Source organism: Zingiber officinale, chromosome 1A (assembly GCF_018446385.1).
Source record: "Zingiber officinale cultivar Zhangliang chromosome 1A, Zo_v1.1, whole genome shotgun sequence".
Classification (NCBI taxonomy): Eukaryota; Viridiplantae; Streptophyta; class Magnoliopsida; order Zingiberales; family Zingiberaceae; genus Zingiber; species Zingiber officinale.
In genome coordinates, this window is record NC_055987.1 from 75,194,600 (window position 1) to 75,221,763 (window position 27,164).

Consider the following 27,164-nt stretch of genomic DNA (forward strand, 5'->3'; position numbering starts at 1 on the left):
CCTCTTTCAGCACAGCCCTGCTGGGTCAACTGGTTATGACATTGTCCCTCTAAATCATAGGTCTCGGGTTAAATCCCCGCCTAGGCCGTTTTACGCTTATATTTCTTTTTGCTACTTCCGCTACTCGGAAAATTCCGGAAAAATATCTAAAAATTCCAGAAAAATCCTAGAATATTTCTAAAATAAATTTGGGAATTTTTCGGGCTTTACAATCCCCCATACCTTATAAAAAGTTCGTCCCCGAACTTAAAACAATTCTGGGTACTTCTGTCTCATGCTGGCCTCTGTCTCCCAAGTCGCCTCTGCTGCTGTGTGATTAATGGTACTTCCTTGTTTCGTAATTTCTTTACTGCTCGGTCTATTATCTGAATAGGCCGACTGTCATAGCTAAGATCATCACGGACCTGTACCAACTGGGGCTCAATCACCTGGGTGGCGTCTGGAATATGCTTCTTCAGCATGGAGACATGGAATACGTTGTGGACCGCTGACATCTCCTGAGGTAGCTCTAGCTCATATGCTACCTTGCCCACTCTCTTCGTGATAAGGTATGGTCCCACATATCTGGGAGCTAGCTTGCCCTTCTTCCCGAAACGCATGACTCCCTTCATGGGAGCTACTCTGAGGAAAACTGTATCCCCAACTGAGAACTCTAGGGGTCTGCGTCGTGTAGCTCTGTGCTGTCTCTATCCTCTGGCGAATCTGCTGTATGGCTGCTGTGGTAGCTGCTACTAGATCTGTCTGAAGCTCTAGTTCCTTCTGTTCACCACTCTCATACCAGCAGATTGGTGATCTGCACCTCCGCCCATAGAGTGCCTCATAAGGTGCCATGCCGATAGTGGCCTGATAACTGTTGTTGTATGCAAATTCTGCTAGACTCAGATATTTGCACCAACTTCCCTTGAAATCTAGGGCACAAGCTCGGAGCATATCTTCGAGTACCTGATTTACTCGCTCCGTCTGACCATCTGTCTGAGGATGGAAAGCTGTGCTGAATTTTAACTGGGTGCCCATAGCTGACTGTACACACTTCCAAAAGTGTGATGTAAATCTGCTGTCTCTGTCTGATATGATGGTTCGTGGGACTCCATGTAGTCTGACAATCTCCTGGAGATACAACTGAGCTAGCTTCTCCATGGAGTAGGATATCTTGATAGCTAGAAAGTGGGCTGATTTAGTCAACCTGTCGACTATTACCCAGATGGCATCAAAACCATTTGTGGTTCTGGGTAGCCCCACTATGAAGTCCATCGAGATGTCCTCCCACTTCCATTCTGGAATCTGTATAGGCTGCAGAACTCCTCCTGGTCGCTGATGTTCTGCCTTGACCCTCTGACAGGTGAGGCAGATGCTAACATATCTGGCGATGTCTCGCTTCATCCCGGGCCACCAAAAACGCTTCTTCAGGTCTTGATACATTTTGGTGGAGCCTGGATGCATCGCATAGGGAGTCCTGTGAGCCTCATCTAAAATCTGTCTCCGTAGCTCCTCCCGATCTGGAACACAGAGTCTGTCGCCAAAATACAACACCCCACTATCGGACACTCTGAATTCTCTACTTTCTGATTCTGCTAGCCCTTGCTTGATTCTCTGAATCTCAGGGTCCTGATCCTGAGCTGACTGAATATCACCAAGCAAGGTAGACTCTAGGGTCATAGTAGAGAGCTGTCCCACGATGAGTTCGAGACCAAATCCACGATCTCCTCTCGTAGGGGCGGCGACATGGTCAGAAGAGACAATAAGGTAGCACCGATTTCGCCATGCATCCGCTACCTTATTGGCTTTCCTCGATGGTAGAGGATGTCTATATCGTAGTCCTTGACCAGCTCAAGCGCATATTCAGATCCTTCCGAGTGAAGAAGTACTTCAGACTCATACACTCTGCACCGAGCTCCATATAAGTAATGTCTCCAAATTTTGAGAGAGAAGACGACCCGCAAGCTCAAGGTCATGAGTAGGGTAATTCTTCTCATAATCCTTGAGTTGTCGAGGCATAGGCGATCACCTTGCCGTTTTGCATCAGTATCGCTCCTAGTCCCAACTTAGAGGCATCACTATAGATGTCAAAGCTGGTGTCAGTCGCGAGCCAAAATAGGAGCACCGTCAATCTCCTTTTAGCTCAGTCGCTCACAGTCCTCCGTCCACCGGAATTTCTGCTCTTTCTGGTAAGAGCTGCTGGGAGGCTACCCGAGAAATCCTCTACAAACTTCCCGTAATATCCTGCTAATCCAAAGCTCACTGGCGTTCCGGGGTCTCTTCCAGTTACTTATCGCTTCTATCTTGCTGGGATCCACCATAATACCATCCTTTGAGATGATGTGACCCGTAAAGGACACCGGTCTAGCCAAAATTGTGATTTGTGAACTTGAAAGTCGGTCTCATCAAGTGTCGCAATACTAGTTTGTGTGCTCGCATGTTCTTCCCGAGTTCTGAGTAGATAAGAATGTCATCGATAAACACAATAACAAACTTATCTAAATACTCCTGAATACTCTGCTCATGAGATCCATGAATGTAGTTGGAGCATTGGTCACGCCAAAGGGCATGACCACGAACTCGTAGTGTCCGTATCCGGTTCCGAATCTGTCTTTGGTATATCCCCTTCTTTAACCTTTACTTGATGATAACCTGATCCGAGATCTACCTTAGAGAACACCGATGCCCCTTCACTGATCGAATAGGTCATCTATTCGGAAGAGGATACCTGTTTTGATTGTGACCTGGTTCTGATCTGAGTCTATGCACGATCGCATGCTTCCATCCTTCTTCTTCACGAACAACACAAGCGCTCCCCATGGTGACTGGGGCGTATGAAACCCTTGTCAAGCAGCCTCAGATTTGCTCAAGTTCCTTCTGCTGGAGCCATGCGGTATGGTGCCTTGAAATTGATTTGTGCGGAATAAGCTCTATCTCAAATTCAATCTCCCCGGTGCTAAGCCCGGTAGCTCTTCAGGGAAGACTGCGGTAGTCACAAACGACTCGGACCTCTGCTAGCTGGTCTGGTACTGACTACGTGTGCTAGGAATCCTGTGCATCCCGAATCCAGTAACTTCGTGCCTTCATAGCTGAGAGAAACCTCTTGGCCTTTCTCCTTGGTTCCCCGACGAACTCGGTTGAAACGTGACTTTCTGTTTACGGCACTCGATAGAGGCACCGTATTTGACCAAAAAGTCCATTCCGAAGATAACGTCATAGTCGGTCATTTCTAGCACTATCAGATCGCAAAAGAGCTCCCGGTCTGCTATAATGACCGGCACTGCTCTGAGCCAGTGCGTGGACGCCATGATCTCTCCTGAAGGTAGCGCCGTCAAAAACTGACCGCTGAGTATCTCTGGGGGTACCTCTAATTTTTCGGAGAACATCCTGGCTATATATGAATGGGTTGCCCCAGTATCAAATAGAACAGTAGCACTATGCTGAAAAATGCTAATCTGACCTGTGACAACTGTCGAGGCATTGGCTACGTCCTCTCTGGTGAGTGCGTAGATCCTCGCATTCGCTAAAGCTGGAGGGGCTTCTAATCTGCCCTGGCTGATAAGTGGACCTTCTAGAGCGGCCTGCATCTGATGTAACTGAGCTGGCTGGCCTGCATACGGAATCTGCTGTGGCTGAGGAAGACTGGTCTTGCTCGGGCACTGCTTGGCCATGTGCCCTTCTTGTCCACATTCAAAGCATCCTCGTGTGCCCTTGCGACAAACCCCTGGGTGGAATTTCCCACAAGTGACACACTTTGGATAACTGGGTCGCTTGCTAGATGGTCCTCCTTTTGAGTCACTCCCTGATTTGCGCTTGTTGTTGGAGTTCCCTTTCCAGTTGGAGCTGTGGCCCTGCTGTTTCTGAGTGTGAGAGCTTCCTTGGCCTTTGAACTCTGAGGAGACTTGCTTCGCTTCATGCCGCTCGTAATGCTCGTGGTCAAGGCACCGCTCACTAGCTCCTCCGTGGTCGTGGCTCATGAATGCCACCACCACGTTCATCGCGATCTCGGCCTCGATCTTGAGCATCAACCGACTCGTTCCTTCTCTCGGCCGACTAACTCGACATAGACGAGCCAACCTTGAATTTCTTCACGGCTTCCTCCACCGAAAGGTTGCCCGACGAAACCGTGAACTCGTCGTAGTGGCGGTTTGTAACCCGCATGTGAAAGAACCTCAAAGAATTCCTTCTCAAGTCCCCATGACATCTGATTCACTGGGCGCTTGCTCGATTCTTTCCCACCACATGCGCGCTGTCAGGCTAAGGAGGCACACTTCACCTTCTCGTGCTCCGGCCAGTCGCTCCATCGTGCTTTCCAGTGTTTTGAACCATGCTTGTGCATCCCATGGTTCACTAGTGCCCGAGAAGTTCTCTGGCTTGACTCACCGCCACTGGATCAGATAGGCTTCCTTCCTTGGCTCAGCTGCTGGGGCTTGGTGCTGTAGGCTGAGTTGGTGGAACCTCTAAGACTACCGAGTTGTCAAATTCGGTTCCGGGGTGACTGGGGGTTTTGCCGATTAGCCTTTAAGGTGGCTATCTCTGTTCGCTCGCCTAGTCAGAATCGAGCCACTAATGTCAGAAGGTCCGGAGGAGGCACCGAACCGCCTCTTCTTGGGCTCACTGGCTAGTGCCCTTTTTGCTGGGCGTCCTCGTGCCATTTCTAATGACATAGAGAACATATGTATAACTAATACTATCACAGTTATAAAATTTCTGATATCATGATTAAACTACCATGTACTAACAAGCACAAGCATATAACATGAACTGTAACTATAAGCAAGAAGCATATAACATGAACTGTAACTATAAAGAGAGTAGAGGTATCCTTACTTGGAAGCTGCAGGTACAATGCTGATGTGTGTGTAGGAAGTATGGAACTTGGCTCTGATACCACTCTGTAACGACCCACCTTCTACTACTAGGCTATAAGGCGAATCGCTACAGTTGTACTGTGCTAAACTATACTGTGCGGAAAGCTGGGCTAATTAAAATTTTTGCTAACTAATTGATTCTTATAAACTAATCGCCTTACAGACCGATCTACTGATACTGGTACGGTCACAAGACCCTGGATCGGTCTGCTGTCCGATCCTGAAGCTTCATTGCTTCTGGATCGGTCTGATCGATTCAGAGTGCCTGACGGCCAGACCGATCGGTGGCTTTCGTGCTATCGTTGCGACTGACGGCCGGTGACCGATCCTTAAACCGCAGTAATCCGGTTCGCCATCGCGTCTGGATCGGTCGGCGCATCGATCCAGCGAGGCCGGATCGGCCGCATCGATCAGATAGCCGATCGGCCGACCGATCCGTGCACCAAAATCTCCGGTTATCAGATATACCGATCGGTCGGCCGACCGATCCGAGGATACAGAGCATATCAGATCTCGATCGGTCGGCACCGATCCAGCTGCACGATCGGGCTCGATCGGTCCGAGATCGATCGAGTCCGATTTCACCCGAAAATCAGATCAAAGACTTCATGCGTACAAAATACAATCTAACGACTACCTACTGCATAATAAACTATTCTAACAACATGTAATAACATTCTAACATGATTACTGACATTTTAAAACATTCTTTCATAGTTCAATGCGTTCCAAATCTAAATTGCATGAAAATGAAAGTATCAAAACTAATAAGCTGAAAGTGCTGAACGTAAATGCTAACGAGTTCTAATGCATAATTAAAACTTGTTAGATCCCTGAGATCTTTCATTCCAGTTCCACACACACACATCCTCATCTGCATTGACCTCCAGCCTCCACTGCTAATCCACTTTTCTTTTACCATATCTGCGGTATAAGAAAAGTAGTACTGTAAGCTAACGCTTAGTAAGAAACCATCTACCTCACAAAATCATGCATACGATGCAGTTATGATTTGAAAACATGCTATTCGAAAATATTTTGAACAGGCTAGCATGGCATGGCATACAATCATAGAAACATGGCATACTGAACAAGTCATGGCATAGCATACAACTAATCATAAAGCTAACATAGAGAACTAAACTGAAACATAATACTGAGCTAAACTAAACTAAACTGAAGCTGAAATCAACTCAACTAACATAACTGATTTTGAGTTTGAAAACTAGTACATAATAAGTGAAAATAATAAACATGCTGTAGGGCCCGGCAACCGTACTTTGCTGTGCGCGCATCCCTAACTAGACCCGGGTTTGCAAGTCCCGAATTTAGTAGGGTTAACTAGGTTATCTAAACCTAGGGACGACTGTGGGAGCCCAACCCAATGGATATCTAATCCAGTACAGTGCCAACTGAAAGTAAAATACTGAATAGCTAATCTGTTTTGCTGAAACTAGGTTATCTGAACCTAGGACTAGGTTATCTGAACCTAGAGGCGACTATGGGAGCCCACCCATTGGATATCTAATCCATATAAGCTGAAATAACTATTTTACTGGTTTACATGCTTCTAATGCATTTATCTAAGCTGTTAAAATGCCTAGGTTGCATTTTAGCTGATCTAATCATTTTATCGAACACTTGGTGTGCCTAAACCCTCCTCTCCATTAGGGAATCGCTTCTAGGCACCCAACAGCGTCTATGATCCCCAACTGAAGGAGAATAGACGTATTCGGCCCATCTAAAAGCGCTAAACTAATCCCTAATTGGCGAAGAGAGCTAAATACACCCTAGGTATCGATAAAAATCTGCATACATCCTAACTAGAGCATAAAAACTCAAGCGGAAACTATTATACTGCAGGTGAGGGGTTTCTTACCTTCTAATCGTAATTTCTTACGATTCTATTCGCTAGAACTCCGGTGGAGGTGGTCCTCTCGACGATCCGCTCACGTCTTCGCGTTCCTCTCGCGGAGGAGAGCCTCTTTCGTGTAGGAGTCGTCGCCGGAAGATGGCCCTAGGGACCTTGGGGTTTGGTGTGCCGTGCGTGAGGGAGAGGAGAGGGTGGCGTCGGCGTTGAGGGTTTGGAGAGGGAGAAGGTTGTCGAACCAAGCAAAAATAACCCAAACCCACTTAAACCTTCTATTTATATTAAGTGGTTAATTCGGCTAAACCTAACTTAAATATAATCGTTCCCCTCCTCTTTCAGCACAGCCCTGCTGGGTCAACTGGTTATGACATTGTCCCTCTAAATCATAGGTCTCGTTATTCTTCTAATTTCTTTTTGCTACTTCCGCTACTCGGAAAATTCCGGAAAAATATCTAAAAATTCCAGAAAAATCCTAGAATATTTCTAAAATAAATTTGGGAATTTTTCGGGCTTTACACGAATTAGTGCTGGAAATCAGAAATTCTGATTTCGTTTCAGACTATCAGAACCTGGATCGGTCAGCAGACCGATCCAGTGCCATTCCTTTTTCCTGGATCGGTCAGCTGACCGATCCAGATGGATACAGTAGCCTACTGTATCTCCCTGGATTGGTCAGCCGACCGATCCAGTATCGAACAGAAGGCATCCCAGCGTCTCCAGGTGCCTGGATCGGTCTGCAGACCGATCCAGCCTCTGCTGGATCGGTCCGCAGACCGATCCAGCAGGGCACGGAATCGCGGCAAGTTTGATCGATCCGTGGATCGAACAGCAGCTAGCTGGGAAGTTAGTTTTGAGTTCTAGCTCAGATGGGAGGTCAAGTATCCTCCTCAGCACATATACCTCAACCGGAAAGGGTCTTAACCCTTCCTTATAACAGCATGGGTGTACCAGTTGTCAGTTTAATAGAGTCAGTTAGTGAAATTTTGTTTTACCCAGTTTCCGCACAGTACAGCACAGTAGCTTCAGTAGTTAATGTAGCGTTCCGGCTCACAGCTTAGTACCTAGGAGTTGGGTCGTTACAGAGTGGTATCAGAGCCAAGTTCCTTACTTCCTACACACACATCAGCATTGTGCCTACAGCTTCCAAGTAAGAACATCTCTCACTCAGTTTTGTTTTCAGCTTTCATATCAGTTATATGTGTTTTCATGTTTGCTCTCATGTTGGTGGTTAATTAATTCATGCTTACAGTGATAGTATTTAACATGTTACCAGTAGTTAACTATAACATGATAGCCTAGTTATATATATGTGTTCTCTGCTATTTAGAAAATGGTACGAGGACGTCCAGCTAAGAAAGCATCAGCGGCTGAGCCCCAGCATGAGGCTCCCCCAGACCTTACAACACTAGTGGCTCAGCTACAGCAGCAGTTAGCTGAACAGCAGCAGGAGATAGCCTCCTTAAAGGCTAACCAGCAGACTACTCCCCCAGTCACTCCAGTACCGAACCTCACGACTCCAGTAATCACAGAGGTTGTACCAGCTCAGCCTGCAGTACCAGTCCCAGTAGCAGGGGCTAAGAGAGAAGCTTACCTTATCCAGTGGCAGAGAATTAAGCCCGAGAACTTCTCAGGCACCAGCGAACCATGGGATGCTCAGGCATGGTTTAAAACACTGGAAAGCACGATGGAGCTTCTAGACTGGCTAGAGCACGAAAAGGTGAAGTGTGCCTCCTTCTGTTCAACAGGAGACGCACACATGTGGTGGGAGCGGATTAAAGCGAAGTGGCCAGTAAACCAGATGACATGGGTCAACTTCGAGAAAGAATTCTTCGAGGAATTCTTTCACATGCAAGTCACGAACCGACACTATGACGAGTTTACAGAATTTCGTCAGGGCAACCTATCAGTTCAGGAAGCCGTGAAGAAATTCAACAGGTTGGCCCGTCTGTGTCCAGAACTAGTCAGCACAGAGAAGGAACGAGTACGGTTGATGTTGAAGATGCTCAGACCAGAGATCGCAATGAATGTGGCTGGTGGCGTTCATAGGTCACAAACCACAGAGGAGCTAGTGAGTAGTGCTCTGATCACCGAACACTATCAGCATAGCATCACCCAGCAGAAGCAGGTTTCCACAGAGCCCAAGGGACAAGCTGGCTCAGGTACTCAGCAGAAACAACAGGGACATAGCTCCAACTGGAAGGGGAAACGCAAGGCAAGCAGTGACCCAAAAGGAGGGCCAGCTGGAAAACATTCCAGACATCCCAAGTGTGCTACTTGTGGGAAACATCATCCAGGGTTTTGCCGCAAGGGTACGCGAGGTTGTTTAGAATGTGGACAGGAAGGGCACATGGCTAGCAAAGGTTCGAACAACAATCTTCCTCGGCCTCACCGATACAAGATGGAGCTCAGCGCAGCCTACACCGATGTATCGCCTTAGATGGTCCAGATCAGATTGGAAGCCCCACCTATCACGAATGCCGTGATTTTCTCACCGACGCAGAGAACGAGCAAATGCCTCGACATTGTCACAGTCGATCAAGATTTTACAAAGATAATGCAACTGTCTTATTCGATACTGGGGCAACCCACTCTTATGCATCCAGGGCATTTGCCGAGAAATTAGCAACACCTCCAGAGTTACTCAATAGTCAGTTTCTGACAACACTACCCTCAGGAGACATTATGGCATCTATGCACTGGCTCAGAGCAGTGCCAGTCATTATAGCAGACAAAGAACTTTTTGGTGATCTGATAGTGCTAGAAATGACTGACTACGATGTCATATTTGGAATGGATTTTCTGATCAGATACGGCGCTTTTATAGAGTGCCGTAAACAGAAGGTCATATTCCAACCTGAAGCAGGAGTACAGTTTGAGTACATAGGAAAACCAAAGAGAAAAGCCAGGAAGTTTCTCTCAGCATTGAAAGCACAGCAGCTATTGGATTCAGGATGCATGGGATTTTTAGCAAATGTAGTCAACACCAGCCAGGACAAGAACCAACAGCTATCAGAGGTTCGAGTCGTTTATGACTACCCAGCAGTCTTCCCTGAAGAGCTACCAGGCTTAGCACCAGACAGGGAGATTGAATTTGAGATAGAGCTCATTCCCGACACAAATCCAATTTCCAAGGCACCGTACCGCATGGCTCCAGCTGAACTGAAGGAACTTCAAGAGCAATTACAGGAGCTTCTTGACAAGGGTTTCATACGCCCTAGTCACTCACCATGGGGAGCACCTGTGTTGTTCGTGAAGAAGAAGGATGGAAGCATGCGCCTATGCATAGACTACCGTGCCTTGAACCAGGTCACAATTAAAAACAGGTACCCTCTCCCCAGGATAGATGACCTGTTTGACCAGCTAAAGGGAGCCACAGTGTTCTCTAAAATTGACCTCAGATCAGGATATCACCAGGTTAGAGTCAAGAAAGGTGATATACCTAAAACAACTTTCAGGACCAGATACGGACATTATGAGTTCGTAGTCATGCCTTTCGGCGTGACAAATGCTCCAGCTACTTTCATGGACCTCATGAACAGAGTATTAAGGGAATACTTAGACAAGTTTGTCATCGTGTTCATCGATGACATTCTTATCTATTCAGGCCACTATCGGCATGGCACCTTATGAGGCACTCTATGGGCGGAGGTGCAGATCACCAATCTGCTGGTATGAGAGTGGTGAACATAAGGAACTAGAGCTTCAGACAGATCTAGTAGCAGATACCACAACAGCCATACAGCAGATTCGCCAGAGGATAGAGACAGCACAGAGCCGTCAGAAGAGCTATGCTGATACACGACGCAAACCCCTAGAATTTTCAGTTGGGGACACAATTTTCCTCAGAGTAGCTCCCATGAAGGGAGTCATGCGTTTTGGGAAGAAGGGCAAGCTAGCTCCCAGATATGTGGGACCATACCTTATCACGAAGAGAGTGGGCAAGGTAGCATATGAGCTAGAGCTACCTCAGGAGATGTCGACTGTCCACAACGTATTTCATGTCTCCATGCTGAAGAAGCATATTCCAGACGCCACCCAGGTGATTGAGCCCCAGTTGGTACAGGTCCGTGATGATCTCAGTTATGACAGTCGGCCTATTCAGATAATAGACCGAGCAGTAAAGAAATTACGGAACAAGGAAGTACCATTAGTCAAAGTCAGCTGGCAAAATCACACAGCAGCAGAGGCGACTTGGGAGACAGAGGCCAGCATGAGACAGAAGTACCCAGAATTGTTTTAAGTTCGGGGACGAACTTTTTATAAGGTATGGGGGATTGTAAAGTCCAAAAAATTCCCGAATTTATTTTAGAAATATCCTATGATTTTTCTAAATTATTAGGATATTTTTACATAATTATTGGAGTACCGGAAGTAACAAAAACAAATAAGTCGCAAAATGGTTTACGCGGGAATCGAACCCGGGACCCATCGGAGCCTACGACTTATTATGTGTTCCGGAAACCAAGTGAACCCAGCAGGGCCGTGCTGAAAGGATGGGAAATCAAATATATTTATATTTGATTTGGGAGAAATAACTATTTGATATAAATAGAAAACTTAAGTGGGATTGGTTTATGTTTTTTTGGTTCGGCATTTTCTCTCCTCACCGAAGCCTTTCTCTCCCTCTCCCGTTTCCTTCTCTCGGCGCAGCAAACAAAGCAAAGGAGACCTAGGGTTCCTTCCCTAGGATCGTGTGTTCACTTTCCGGCGACAACACCAACACGAAGTCGGTTCTTCTCCGCGAGAGGAACGCGAGGACGTAAGCAGTTCGTCGAACGGAGCAGTTTTTCCGGAAAACCTAGCGGATAGAATCGTAAGAAAACCTTGCAATTGAGGTAAAAATCCCCTCACCTGCAGTATAATTGCCCTCGCTTGTTAGTTTTGGCATTAGTTCAGTACTTTTACAGTTTTCAGTCTTAGGGTGTGCTTTTAGTGCACACCAAGCATCCGGTAGAATGCCCAGTTCAGAAGGATGCACCAGTAGGCGTTCTAACAGCATGTAAAATGTAATAGAAACATTTTATTCAGCTTATTATCAGTTATTACAGCTAAATGGATCAGATATCCATTGGGTGGGCTCCCACAGTAGCCTCTAGGTTCAGATAACCTAGCTCTAGGTTCAGATAACCTAGAACAACAAAGTAAAAATAAAACAGTATTCAGTATTTTACTTTTATTCAGTTGGCACTGTACTTGGATCAGATATCCATGGGATGGACTCCCACAATCGTCCCTAGGTTCAGATAACCTAGTAACCCTGCTGGATTCGGAACTTGCAATCCCGGGTCTCGTAGGAATGCGCGCACAGTAGGTACAGTTGCCAGGGCCCAGCAGCATGTTTAGTATTTTCATCTATTATTATATATAGTTTTTCCAAATATGTAATCAGTGATGGAAACACTAACTTAGTTTCAGTTACAGTTAATTACCTCAGTTAAGTTTCATGATTTGAGTTCATGACCAGTTAGATGTATATGCATGACCAGTTCAGTATTCATGCTTAGTTTCAGATACAGTATGCTATGCTCAACTTGTTTGTATGCCATGATCAGTTCAGTACATGTTTGTATGCCATGCCATGTTGCCATGCTCAGTTCAGTTTTTAAACCGCATGTTTTAAAAACATAAACGCATCGTTGCATGTTTTTGTGAGGTAGATGGTTTCTTACTAAGCTTCTTAGCTTACAGATGCTACTTTTCTTATACTGCAGATACCGATAAAAGAAAAGTGGACTAGTGGAGGCTGGAGGGCGATGCTACGATGATGTGTGTGTGCAAGGGGTCTGGAATAAAGATCCTTGGGATCTATACGCTTTTATTTCAGTTTTAGTACTTAACATGTCTAGTTTTATGACTTAGTCTTGTTACTAGGTATTATAGCTTAGTAAACTATGTCTTGTTTAGTTTATCATGTTTAGAACGTTAGTATTTACATGCTAGAGTGTTTTTCATGTATCTAGAGCTTGTGTATGTGATTTTTGGCACGAATCAGTGCTGGAAATCAGAAATTCTGATTTCATTTCAGACTATCAGAACCTGGATCGGTCAGCAGACCGATCCAGTGCCATTCCTTCTCCTGGATCGGTCAGCCGACCGATCCAGATGGATACAGTATCCTACTGTATCTCCCTGGATCGGTCAGCCGACCGATCCAGTATCGAACAGAAGGCATCCCAGCGTCTCCAGGTGCCTGGATCGGTCTGCAGACCGATCCAGACACACCTGGATCGGTCTTGCCGACCGATCCAGCCTCTGCTGGATCGGTCCGCAGACTGATCCAGCAGGGCACGGAATCGTGGCAAGTTTGATCGATCCGTGGATCGAACAGCAGCTAGCTGGGAAGTTAGTTTTGAGTTCTAGCTCAGATGGGAGGTCAAGTATCCTCCTCAGCACATATACCTCTACCGGAAAGGGTCTTGAACCCTTCCTTATAACAGCATGGGTGTACCAGTTGTCAATTTAATAGAGTCAGTTAGTGAAATTTTGTTTTACCCAGTTTCTGCACAGTACAGCACCGTAGCTTCAGTAGTTAATGTAGCGTTCCGGCTCACAGCTTAGTACCTAGGAGTTGGGTCGTTACAAGCCGAAACTTATCTCTTGCTTGGAGTTCTTGTGGTGGCCGGATACTACTTGGAGAAGAAGAAGAAGAAGGAGAGAAAGCTTGTATCCCTTAGAGCTTGGTAGGTGTTTTGTTCTTCGTCCTTGGTGAAGCTTCTTTGTATTGGCCGAACCTAGCTAGGAGAAGAAGAAGGTGCTTGGTGGTTTCTCATCTCGGAAGACCGTTGCCCTCACAACGTCCGAGGTTAGAAGAGGAATACGGTAGAAGATCAAGAGGTTTTTCTACAAGGTATAACTAGTAATTTTTCTTTCCGCATCATACTAGTTATTTATGGAAATAATACCAAATACAAGAGGCTTACGATTCTAGAATTTCGAATATGTTTTTCGATGTTGTGTTCTTTTGTTTTTTCTTTTCCTTGTGATTTGATTGTTCTTTTCGGTTAACCTAAAGTTATTTTAGGAAATTAAATATTAGCTTTCTATAAAAGGTTTTGTCTAGTCAGTGGTGGTTGCTCCCATATCCAAGAAGGCTGTGTGCCTCGCCACGTCAGTATTGGGAACCAATTATGGAAATTAATATTTAATGGAATTAATAACTTAAGGTGATTTGGGTCGAACGTGTTAAGTTCCGCAGGAGATCCAAGTCAAAACCTAAAAGAACAAATAGATTAAGTTTTGGATCAAACGTGTTAAGTTCCGCAGGCGATCCAAAATTTAATTTAAAAGAACACATGGTAGCTAGGAAAAAGGTTCAGACCTTTGTACAAAATTTTTGTACAGTGGAACCTCTAGGTTTTCCGAGTAGCAACCAACATACATGTACATTCCTTCGAGGAATATAGGATCGAAAAATGTAAAATTCTATTTATGTCGCGGATCGAATCTTGCAAGGCGTGGAACCTTTTTGAGGACCAGAGGCGCAGCGGAACAAGGAGCAAGATGGATGCGACAACTAGATCCGGTGGCGGTGGCCAAAGATGGCAGCAGCTAGGGTTGGCGACACACGGAGGACAGCAATAGATAAAAGCCATAATAATTGAAAATTAGTTTTTCTATTTATTTCTTTTTATGCTGTGTTGTGTGTGCTTGTTAGTATGCATGTTAGGTAGACTAGCATAGTCAATATTCCTCACTTTAAATAACTAAGTGGGAGAGAGATTTATTTTAAATAAATTCCACGGTCTCCATTACTGGTTTATAAGTGATGTAACAAGTTTGCGCGTTGGCTCTGAGTGCCTTCCTCCATATCGGATGAGCTTGTTTACAGATCACTAGATTAAACTTCCATTTTGGATGACTATAGGAAATTAATTAAGAGCGTGTGATCTTCCCCATCGGAAGGGGCATAATCTTATTAATGGACTTAGTGTCAAGTAATGGTATACACTTAGGCACGTCTAATAGTATCCTCCCCATCGGAGTCACTGCTATTATTTGTGTGACCGAAGAAAACCAACTATTAATTTGTCAAATAAATAGGTTGACAAGATAATAAAATTAAAAACCCCTCTTACGAATGTTTGATTTTGTATACGTCCACACTATCGTGGCATACAAAATTCACGGTGTTTGAGATAATTTTATTTGTCATAAAGATTTATTGACAAGGTAATTAATGGTTAACCCCTCCTCTTACAAATGTTTAATTTTGTATACGTCCACACTATCGTGGCATGCAAAATTCACGGTGTTTGAGGTGTTGGTGAATTTAAATAATATTGTTTGAGGAATCAATGTTATTTTAAATTCAAAAAGTTTTGACCAAATATTTGATCAAAGACAGATCAACTATTAATTTTATTCGTCATAAAGTAAAGTTGACGAGATAATAAAATTAATGAATAAAATCTCCTCTTCGATTTTGTATACGTTCACACTATCTGTAACACCCCAAATTTCATGATTTAGAGTTCTAAAAGACCTTATTAAAATCTAGAAATGTTTTAGAAAAATTCTAGAGATTTTTAGAAATTTTTAGAGTATTTTTATGGAATTTTTGGAGTTCGTTTGGTATTTTTACCAAGAGAAAGAAGTTTTAAAAAGAAAGTGTTGAAGCCGAGTTTTGAACCCAAGACCTCGGACCCAAACCAGGTTTTAACCGGACGCAGCCGACCAGCCGAGGTACGCTCGTTTTGTTAATCATATATGGAGCGATATATATTTAAGTAGTAGTTAGGAACAGTAAGATAAATTGGAAATAAAAATGCGCGGCTGAGGATTCGAAACCCAGACCTTTGATTTGGTCAAAACATGGCTGACCAACTGTTCCGCGATTATTTCATGAACAGACAAGAACATGTAATATTGTTAAGTTATAAAAGGACAAGTTAAGAGGGGGTTAAGTTATTTCTTTTCTCTCCCGTGACCTAATTCCTTCGCCCTTTCCTCTCTCGTACGCGCGACAGCGCTGTTTGGGCGACGGCGTCGGCGATCTTCGTGAGCGAAAACGAAGCCGAGGAAGCTAGGGCTTCTCCGACGAGCACCCCTCTCCGTGGAGTCTTCGTACCATCGGGCCCCTCTCGTCATGAAGGAAGTCGGGAGCACGAAGAAGAGCCGGGATTGGGAGCTCACCCGAACCCTAGAAGCACTAGGAGGTTTCTCCTTTGGCTGTGAGTCAAGGAAACGAAGGTGAGTTGCTACTCACCTGCAGTAGGATAGCTCCGAGGTTTTATTCCTTGTTTCTTTCTTTTTTCTGGATTCTATTCTCTTCTTGTTTGGCCGAAGTATGCAGTAGGATTGTTGTTCTTGAGGTTTGCTGCCGTGAATCTCAAGTTCAGATTTGTTTAGGTTTGGAAAAGGAACAAATTAATCAGATGAGCATGTAGTTTAGCATTTCAGCTTGTAGAGATTCTGGAATAGATTTCTTTGTTGTTAGTTTTAAGCATACAGTATTTGATCCATTGGTTGTGTAGTATAGTTTTCAATTCCAGAATTTCTTTTGTTAAATCTGAGTATGAGGAATGGTATTTGTTTTGTTTTCCAGTAGCAAACCCCTTACTAGTTACAATGGTTTCCTTTTTTGTTGCCGGAGCATGTATGAAACCCTTGGATCTGTTAGTTTGCTAGTGGGCAAGAACAGCCCTTGCTGTTGGTTCCGGATTGTACATGCAGTTTTATTTGCATTTCGTAACCGTGAACAGCTTAATTAGAGCTTAGAACAGCCCTTCTTAGAGCTTGTTACAGTCAGGATTCTAGTATGCTTTGATTCCATGCTTGGATTTTTCTGTACAGCAAGTGTTTCAGTGTTTCCTGTTTCAGATTTAGTGTGCAGTTTTAGAACCATTTAGTTACTACCGTGAGTTTGATAAAGAAGAGGAGAAGAGATTTTTAATTAGATTTTAAGCTTCAACAGATTTTAGCTTTGTTTGTGCCATGCATTGAAAAGAACAGCCTTTGGAACCTACTGTAACAGATTATGGTTGCTAGGGATTTAGTCCTTCCTTGCCTTTGGAACCTGCTATTAGTTTAAGAACAGTTAGTTAAATAGATTTATTTTTTTAAGCATGATCGGCTTGTAAATGAACAACAATGAACAGATTTAATTAGGGAAGTTTCAGTTGGATCCTTAGTAGCTAATCCATACACGAAGTTTTAGTATATCATGCGTAGATGTTTGATAACAGCAATATCCCTTCTTATATGTCGGTTTCCATGAAAGGTGCTTATTTCCAATTATGTTAAGGATTATAGCATGTAGTAGTATGCTGATTCAGTTTCCCTTGCCACTAAATGAGCATGCACAACTTAGTATACTAGTAAGTTTGGATAGATTATTTGTTACTGGTTTAAGGGCAAGAGTAACCTTGTTATAACAGTTCAGAATTAGTTTATTTTGCTCTACCTTACAGCATGTTTAGAAAGTCCAAGTTAGCTTTCAATTGCTCTATTTTACAGCATGTTTAGTAAGTCCAAGTTAGCTTTCAATTGCTCTATTTTACAGCATGTTTAGTAAGTCTAAGTTAGCTTTCTTTTGCTCTATTTTACAGCATGTTTAGAAAGTCCAAGTTGCTTTCTTGCTCTATCTTTATAGCATGCAGATTTTTATAAGTAAAGTATGCAGATTTTGATAGGCTTAATATGCAGATTTTTGTTAGGCTTTGCATGCAGATTTATGTTAAGCTTTGTATACAGATTTTCAGTACGTAGGGTGTGTTCTAGTGCACACCAAGTGCTTGATAAAATGCTTAGCTCAATATAATGCTACAGTAGGCATTTTAATAGCTCAGTTAATGCAGTAGAAGCATTTAAAATAACTTATTTAGTCTTGCTTCAGCTTATATGGGACTACGGTCCAATGGATGGGCTCCCACAGTCGCCTCTAGGTTCAGATAACCTAGTTCTAGGTTCAGATAACCTAGTTAAAGCAAGGTAAGAAAATTAGCTATGAAATCAGTATTTTATTTTCAGGAGTGGCACTGTACTGGATTAGATATCCATTGGGTTGGGCTCCCACAGTCGTCCCTAGGTTTAGATAACCTAGTAAACCCTACTAGACTCGGAACTTGCAATCCCGGGTTTAGTTAGGGATGCGCGCACAGCAAGTACAGTTGCCGGGCCCATCAGCAGCATGATTATTATTTTAATCTATTATGTAAATAGTTTTCAAAACTTCACAAATTAGTTATGTGAATACAAGTTAGACTCAGTTTAGCATTAATTAGTTTAGCTTAGGTATCAATTCAGTTTCTTATTGATACACATGATAGTTCTATGATTGGCTTTACATGTTAGCTTTTTCAGTTAGTTTCTTCGCTATTTATGAGCATGATTAGCTATACATGTTTAGTATTTCAGTTAGTATGATTCCTTTACTGCTATTTATGAGCATGATTAGCTATACATGTTAGCTTTTCAGTTAGTTGATTTCTTTGCTATTTATGAGCATGAGTAGCTCTACATGTTGGCATTCAGTTTTAGCATGTTTTTATTTATATACATGCATATCGAGTTTTTGTGAGTAGGATAGTGCTCACTAAGCTTTTAGCTTATAGATACTATTTTCCTCCTACTGCAGATAAAGGAAAAGGAAAAGTATAAGAAGGAAGGCGACAAGGAGATGCTGTGACAGTGTGTGTGATGCCAGGACTATGGAGAGATCCAGAATTAGCTGGCAAAATTGTCAAGACTTTTCCCTTAGTTCTCTTTTAATGTTATATTGAGATTGAGTTTATTTCCGCATTTGTAGTTTGATACCTCCTATTGTTGGAGTGATATGGTTGTTGCCATTGCTAGAGTAGTTTCCTATTTTTATTGAGCTATTATACTGCGTGGTTGTGAAATTATATGTTCCAGCCGCCTGTGGCTGAGTATATTCTGTATGTATTTACGGATATGGTCACCGGTACAGGGGAGACTCTGCCGAAATTTTTCGGTAGGGTTTTCCTAAAGATTTTTTATCATACCGGTTAAGTAGAGTTAGTAGTCAAGTAACGGTCATCCTTAAAGTGTAGTAGTAGTAAGAAGGGTGGTCGTTACACTATCGTGGCATACAAAATTCATGAGGATTTTAAGGAGTTGATCTTGACCAAATATTTTTATGATTCTTAGGATTTAAAATGTTTGTCAATCCCCTAGTAGTCATACTATAGAAAAGACTTAGTAATCCCAATTTTAATGATTGAAAATAGGACTTGGACATTAAGGTAGACTGTCTTCTTAGAATTAAGAACAATATAGGTGTATTTAATTCATTAGTTGAAACATGTTTAGTGGTGTTATCTACTAGAACCTGGAGTGTAAATACAGATGTCATTAATCATGTCCGCAATTCATTGCAGGGTTCCAGGAAACCTGGCAACTAAATGAAAATTAAAACACCGTCCACATGGGCACTACTGTAAAAATGGTAGCTGTTGCAATGCGAGATGTTTATCTTTTGATAAGAATAAAACATGGATTTTTGAGTAATTGTCTTTACGCACCAAGTTTAGAAAGAACTAGTTTTCAGTTTCTAAACTATTCAAAGAACTTGATATTCTGTCTCTTTTAATAACAAAGTTGTAATTAAGAAAAAGAGGGAAGTTATCTGTTCTGGTACGTTGGTTGGCAATTTATAAATCCAATAACTCTCATGATGCAACAAATGGAAATTAGTAACACATCTTCTTACTTTAAGAGAAAGTAACCTTTGGAAATGAACCAATTATATTTTTGGCATCTAAGGCTAGGTTATATTAACTTGAGTAGGATTTAGTGGTAGCTGATGAACTTTTGGGTTCATTAGTAGTGAAAATCTTTCCAACCTGCGAGTCTTACTTTGAAGGAAAAATAACCAAGAAGCTTTTAAGTCTAAGGGGTATGGAGTCAAAGACATGTTGAAATTGGTTCATTCTGATTTGTGTGATCCTATGACTATCCAGACAAGAGGTAGTATTGAATATTTCGTCTATTTTATAGACAACTATTCAAGATACAAATAAATTTACTTAATGTACCGCAAGACTATGTACTTTGATTAGTTCAAAGAGTATAAGGCTGATGCGGAGAAATGTTAAAGTAAAAGTCACCATGGTAAGATCGTAGTGGCAAGTACCTCTTGGGAGAATTTAGGAGTCACTTATCAGAAGTAGGGATTCAATCCCAACTAACTGCACCTAGTACACTCCAACAGAATGGTGTAGAAAAAGGAAGGTATAGGACTCTTATGGAAGTAAGTAGATTGATGAGTTATTTAGAATATTACCAAAATCATTTTAAGGATATACTCTGGAAACGGAAATGAATATAGTACCTTCCAAAGACAGAACTCTCTACTCATATAGAATTGCTGAATAGGCGTAAGCCTATTTCGAAGCATATTCGGATTCGGGTATTCCAGCACATATGCAGAAGAGAGACAATGATAAGTTGGACAGGAATTCACTTGTTTGTGGGTTATCCTAGAGAAATGAAAGTAGGTTTATAGTCTTAAAAATCAGAAGGTCATTGTTAACATCAATGACTGATTTTTAGAAAAGGACTATGTAATAAACCATATGCCCATAAGAAAATTTGTTCTTAAGGAAATAATAAAAGACATGTCTAAATCTAGTACCAACTGTACAAGATGAGATACCACAAGGAAACTGCAACATGTATCACAAATGATACACAATTGCAGAAAGTGCCTTGTCGTAGTGGGAGGGTTGTTAGGCAACCTAAAAAGATTCATGTTTTGGGAGAGTATTTTGGACTCGATCCCTGGAGGACATGAACCTGATCTCCGGACATATGACGAAGCACTCCAAGATAAAAATGCAACATCTTGACAAAGAGTAATGAATAATAGAATTAGAATATATGTATTCTAATAAAATCTGGAAGCTTATAGAAACACCAAATGGTGTAAAAGCCTTTGGGTGTAAAAAGGTCTATAATAGGAAAAGAGGGATAGACAGGAAGGTAGAAACTTTCAAAAGTAAGGCTAGATGAAAAAGGAAACTTTTTCACTGGTAGCCATGCTTAAGTCTATCCTGATTCTTTTATCTATTTGGCAAGTGGATGTCAAGACAGCATTCCTTAATAGAAGTCTTGAAGAAAGCATCCATATAAAGCAACCAGAAGGGTTCATTGTAAAGGGCTAAGTGCATCTTGTGTGCAAGCTCAATCAGTCTATGGACTGATGTAAGGACCCGGCCCTCTTGGCCCATTTGGCGGCCCATTTGGCGACCTCTCATGTCGTCGACCGTCAGCCCTTATGTCGTCGGCCCATTTGGCGACCTCTAATGTCGTCAACCGACGACCCTTGGTCGTGCCGTTACTCACTAGGACTTTCCACCCCTGGTCAGTAGATTTTTCCCTCCCTCAGGATTCGAACTCTAAACCTCCAGGCTTAAGTATTAGAGTTTATGAATCCTGGTAACCAAGTGAGATCATCTCACTTGGTTACCATGATTCATAAACTCTAATACTTAAGCCTGGAGGTTTAGAGTTCGAATCCTGGGGGAGACAAAAATCTACTGACCAGGGGTGGAAAGTCCTAGTGAGTAACGACACGACCAAGGGTCGTCGGTCGACGACATTAGAGGTCGCCAAATGGGCCGACGACATAAGGGTCGACGGTCGACGACATGAGAGGTCGCCAAATGGGTCAAGAGGGCCGGGTTGTTACAATAAAAAGGCGCCTTTTTATTGTAACGACCCGGCCCTCTTGGCCCATTTGGCGGCCCTTATGTCGTCGGCCCATTTGGCGACCTCTCATGTCGTCGACCGATGACCCTTTGGCCGTGCTGTTACTCACTCGACTTTCCACCCCTGGCAGTGGATTTTTACCTTCCCTAGGATTCGAACTCTAAACCTTCAGGCTAAGTAGTAGAGTTTATGAATCCTAGTAACCAAGTGAGATGATACATATGCTTAGAAAGAATAGAGACAATTTTAGTTTTGTTTCTCTTATATTCATATAGACATAAGTATGTTTAGAAAGGATGGAGAAGTTAAGAGACTAAGGAACAAAAGAGTATCATTAGTAGAAATCATTTAGAACTAGAAGCATGAGGAAGTTACTTAGGAGCATGAGGACAGTATGAGATAGAAATGTCCAGAATTATTCTAAGTTCGAGAACGAACTTTTTATAAGGGAGGGAGGATTGTAACACCCCAAATTTCATGATTTGGAGTCCTAAAAGATCTTATTAAAATCTAGAAATGCTTTAGAAAAATTCTAGAGATTTTTAGAAATTTTTAGAGTATTTTTACGCAATTTTTGGAGGTCGTTTGGTATTTTTACCAAAAGAAGGAAGTTACGACAAAAAAATGTCCAAGCCGAGAATTGAACCCACGACCTTGGACTCGGTCAAAACCCGGCTGTCCAGGTGGCAAACGGATTTTTCTGTTTAGAATTGATAGCAAATTTATTTAAAGAAGTTAACAGAATATTAAGGTTATAAGAGGAGAACTTAGGGCTTGATTATTTCCCCATGACCTAGCTTTTCCCTTCGCCTTCCTCGCGTGCGACGGCGGCGATTCTGCTCGAGCGAAGACAAAATGCAGCTGGAAGTTAGCATCTCTCCGGTGGCCGGCCAAACGGATTCCGCGAGTTCTTCTCGGATTTGAGCTTCCCTCGTCAAGAGGGAACTGTTAGCACGAAGAAGGGTCGGAGATCTCAAGCCTTCCGAACCCTAGAACCTTTCTTTCTTCTCAGTTTGAATCCAAGAATGCAAGGTAAGTTGCTACTCACCTGCAGTAGGATAGCTCCGAGGTTTAATTCTTGATTTTCTCCTTGTTCCCGAAGCTTTGCATGAGTTTCCTTGCTTCCTCTATTTTCGGATCTTGTTCTCTTGAATTCGATGGTTTGCTTGTTTGTTTGTTTAGCTTGTGGTTGCTTGCTTCGGATTTTGCTGTTCTAGGCAATGAACATGAGAAACAATTCAGATTTTGGGTTTCCGGTAGCAATTCCTTTTTGTTTCTGCCGTGGAATTCATCAGGGAGATGAGAGGAGGTTTTAAATAAACTTTGAGCATGTAGTTTAGTTATTTCTGGTTGAATTGATGTGGCTGCCGTGCACCTCAAAGAGGAGAATTAAGGTGGCAAGTTTTCTGGACGGGGTTTCTTGAGGGTTTGAACAGAACGATGGGTTTTAAGCTGGGATAAAAGATGCCTCATTCTTCTGTTGTTCATGGAAAATGTTGAATAGAATTGATCTAGTTGTGTTTCCTCTTACCAGATGTCTAGTTGCCCATAATAATTATGTGTGCAATGGAATGTCCTTTATTTGGTAATGCTGGTAATTTGTTGTGGTTACTAAAGTTATACAGGAATTTTTATCATGACCAGGAATAGGAAGTTTCAATTAAGCTTGGTTTAACGTAGGGTACATCTAGAGGAGTATGATCAAGAACAGATATGGTGATAAATGTTTAAGGGTAGAGATTTCTCCCCATGGCTAGAAATTTACTTATTTTCGTTTAGATTTAGGCAGAGCAATTAGTTATTAAGTTCATGCTTGGTTTATGTTCTTATTGCTTGTACACATGAAGCAATAGGTGATGATCTGGTATGCATAGCTTTGGGGCCAGGATGTTCTTGGACATGATTTACAAAAAAACAATTTCAAGATTTAGTAACATAGTATGCAGAATTTAGTAGTATAGTGCAGGATTTGTGTGCCCAGTAAGCTTAATTTGGTTGTGTAGCCTTGCAAAATCTTGGTTTGAGGTTTAGATATGCTACTTTCATTGAAGTATACAGATTTGAGGTTCTTTATTCTAGCATGAGGTTTAGATATGTTTTCTAGTTATACTCATTCTAGGATACAGATGTGAGTTCTTTACTCTAGCATGTGGTTTAGATATGCTTCTTTGCTACCATCCATTTAAGCATACAGATTTGAGTTTCCTTGTTACCTCAATATGCAGAACTCCAATCTTAGAGCAGATTTTTATTAAGCATTTCATATGCAGATTTTTTATAAGTATAGTATACAGATTTTAATATGCAGAATTTTATTAGCATAGTAGGCAGATTTTGGGTTAAGCATTTCAAAGTTAGAATTTGCTTAAACATTTCAGTTTCTTTTTAAAGAAGTATTCTTTTAGAAGTATTAACAAGTATAAGAAAGATAAAGAAAAGAAAGAAAAAGGCCAAGGCCTTAAGTAGATCCCAAAGTCAAGACTTTAGGGATTTTGGCACACAAGGTGCTAAAGAAAATGTCGAGGCATTATATAGAAGTATTAAAAGATAACAAGTATTTTACTTTTATCAGTGGCACTGTGCTGGACTCTCAGTTGTCCTTGGGTTGGGCTCCGATAGTCGTCCCTAGGTTTAGATAACCTAGTAGTAACGGCACGGTCGACGGTCGACGGTCGACGACCCGAGGGTCGCCAAATGGGCCGCCAAATGGGTCGGGTCGTTACAAAAGTAAAAGCACAGTTGCCGGGCCCAAGAAGAAGTTGATTATTATTTTGAAGTATTATAAGTATAAGTTTTTGAACAAGTAAAACGAGTTTTACATAAACATAAAGTATCAAAGATTAAGTTTAGAACAAATGAAATAAGATTCATATAGTTCTAAAAATCAGTAAGTTTAGTTTTTTATTCTACCATGTTTATCTAGCAGATGAGTAGTTTTCATGTTTACCTATTAGATGAGTAGCATGATTAGTTATTAGAATTACATGAGTAGATTCCTTAGCTTTTCCTTGCTATTAGTTTGACATGAGCAGTTATGTTTATGCTTTATTTCTTTTTTTTAGAGCATATAGTTTCTAGTTCTTTTCGTATACATGCACATTCGTGATTTTGTGAGTTAGATAGTGCTTACTAAGCAAATTTTTCTTATAGACTACACTTCCTCTTACTGCAGATACAGGAAAGGAAAAGATATAGAAAGGAAGGCGACAAGGAGGTGTTCGAAGGATGTGTGATGCCAGGACTATGGAAGCCTTGGGACTAGGAAAGAAGTTTTAATTTTAGTTTCCGCATTTTAGTTATTGTAAACATTTGAGTGGTATTTTAAGTTCATGTCATTTGAGATTATTCTGTTTAGATTGCATGTAGGATGAGTTTAGTTTAGTAAGTAGATATTTGTGTGTTTGATACTTATTTAACTGCGTGGTTGATTGATATGTGTTCCAGCCGCATGTGGCTGAGTATATATATTGCATGTATTGTTGAATAAGGTCACCGGTACAGGGGAGATTCTGCCGAAATTTTTCGGTAGGGTTTCCATGTGATTTTTAATCATACCGGTTAAGTAGAGTTAGTAGTTAAGTAACGGTCATCCTTAGGGAGTAGTAGTAGTAAGAAGGGTGGTCATTACAACTGAGGCAAAGCTTCAAGGTCTTGGAACATCTAGTTTATCAAAGTAATCTAGACCTATGGATTTATTGAGTAAACGGATAAGTCTTGTGTATACAAAAGGTGTGATGGAAACGTGGTGGTGTTTCTTGTACTATACGTAGATAACATTTTTGGTAGTTGGAAACATTATCAAAATGTTGTCAGAAGTAAGGGTATGGTTGTCCAAATAATTCGATATAAAGGACTTGGGAGAATGTATATATTTTTGAGATCAAAGTAATAAGGGATCGCAAGAAAAAAAAAATATATTACTTATCCCAAGCTTAATACATCGGAAAAATCCTTGCTCGTTTTTAGCATGCAAAACTCCTAGAAAGGTTTCTTACCTTTTAAGCATGGAGTGTCTTTATCTAAAGAGATGTCTTCGATGACATCAAAGAAGATTGAGGACATGTAGGCAGTTCTTTATGCTTCGGCAGTTAGACAACCTAATGTATGCTATGCACGAGATCAGAAATCTGTTTTGCCAAGGGCATAGTTAGCAGATATCAAAGTAACCCTAGACAAGGACATTGGACTGCAGTAAAGCATATATTAAAAGTACCTTAGAGGCACTAGAGATTATATGCTAGCTTACAAGGCAGTTAATTTGGTTCCTGTAGGTTGCACGGATTTTGACTTCCAATTGGATAGGGACAATAATAAGTCAACCTCGGGGTTTTGTGTTTACTTTAGGAGGAAAAGTCATAACTATGGAAGAGTGATAAGCATAGGTGTTTTTCTGGACTCCACCATAGAAGCTGAGTATATGGCAAGCCTCTGAGGTAGCCATAAAAGTTGAATGACTTAAATAACCTCAAGATAGACTTAGATATGATTTCTAGTTTGTCTAAAGATTATTACAATTTATTGTAATAATAATGGTGCAGTAGCAAACTCGAAGAAACCATAAGTCTATAAGGCAAGTAAACACAATAGAGCGCAAGTACTACCCAATACAAGAAATTGTATAACGAGGAGAAGTTGTTGCCGCCTAGATTGCATCAGATGATAACCTAAGGTCCTTAAGGCAAGAGCTTTTTGAAAGGCATGTGAATCAGATGTATGGCAGCATATATGGCAGCTTAGTCTTTTAGTGTAAGTGGGAGATTGTCAGAATGTATACTAAAAGCCTAGCTTTTGGTATAAAATATTTATCTAGAAATAAGAATCACATTGGTCAAATGTCTACATTTGGGATAAATGTAGTTGTTCAATTAATTTATATTATAGATAACATGGTGTGTGGTGTCACACACAGAAGATCATGTTATCAGTACCTTATAAATTATAAACAGTAGCTCACGACTATGATGGAAAGGAACAAACCATTGGAAGGTCGTAGTGTAATTAGGTGTTAGTTTATCTTAACTATATAATTACACTAGTACACTAAGAGTGTATTGAGTAGGACCATTAGAGGTCGTTTCTTTTATACTGACTTTATAAAGGAACAAAGACCTCAGTTATTATGGAAGTGTGTGCTCTTAATCCTAATATAATAACAAGCACATATATTTGATATTTATTTCTTTAATTTATCAATGGGTGAGATTTAGTTTGATGAATCAATAAGCCCGATAAGTTGGGAAATGATATCACTTATAGTGTGTGTTGTTGATTATAGAAGGAAACTGTGTCCTAGTAATCTAGGTTGAGAATGTCCCCAAGAGGAGCTCATAAGGATTGCCACGTTAAACCCTGCAGGTGGACTTAGTCCGACATGATGATGAACTTGAGTGGTACTACTCTTGGAGGTAGATATTAATTAAGTGAGTTGTCAGTAACTTACTTAATTAGTGGACATTTGTTATCTTAAACACAGGGAAACTAACACACTCATGATAAGAAGGAGCCCAAAATGTAATTTGAGATTAGTGCGGTAGTTCAATAATAATTCTCTAGTGGAATGAATTATTATTGATAAAATTAAGTTGTGTGTTCGGGGCGAGCACGGGATGCTTAATTTTATCGGGAGACCAAAACCAATTCCTCCTCTCGGTCCCTATCGTAGCCTCTAGTATATAGAGATTTATACCCACCGCATACCCACCTTCTCACCCATCCAATGGGGCCGGCCAAGACCAAGTGGATGAGCCATGTAGGTGGCCGGCCAAAGCTTGGGTCCC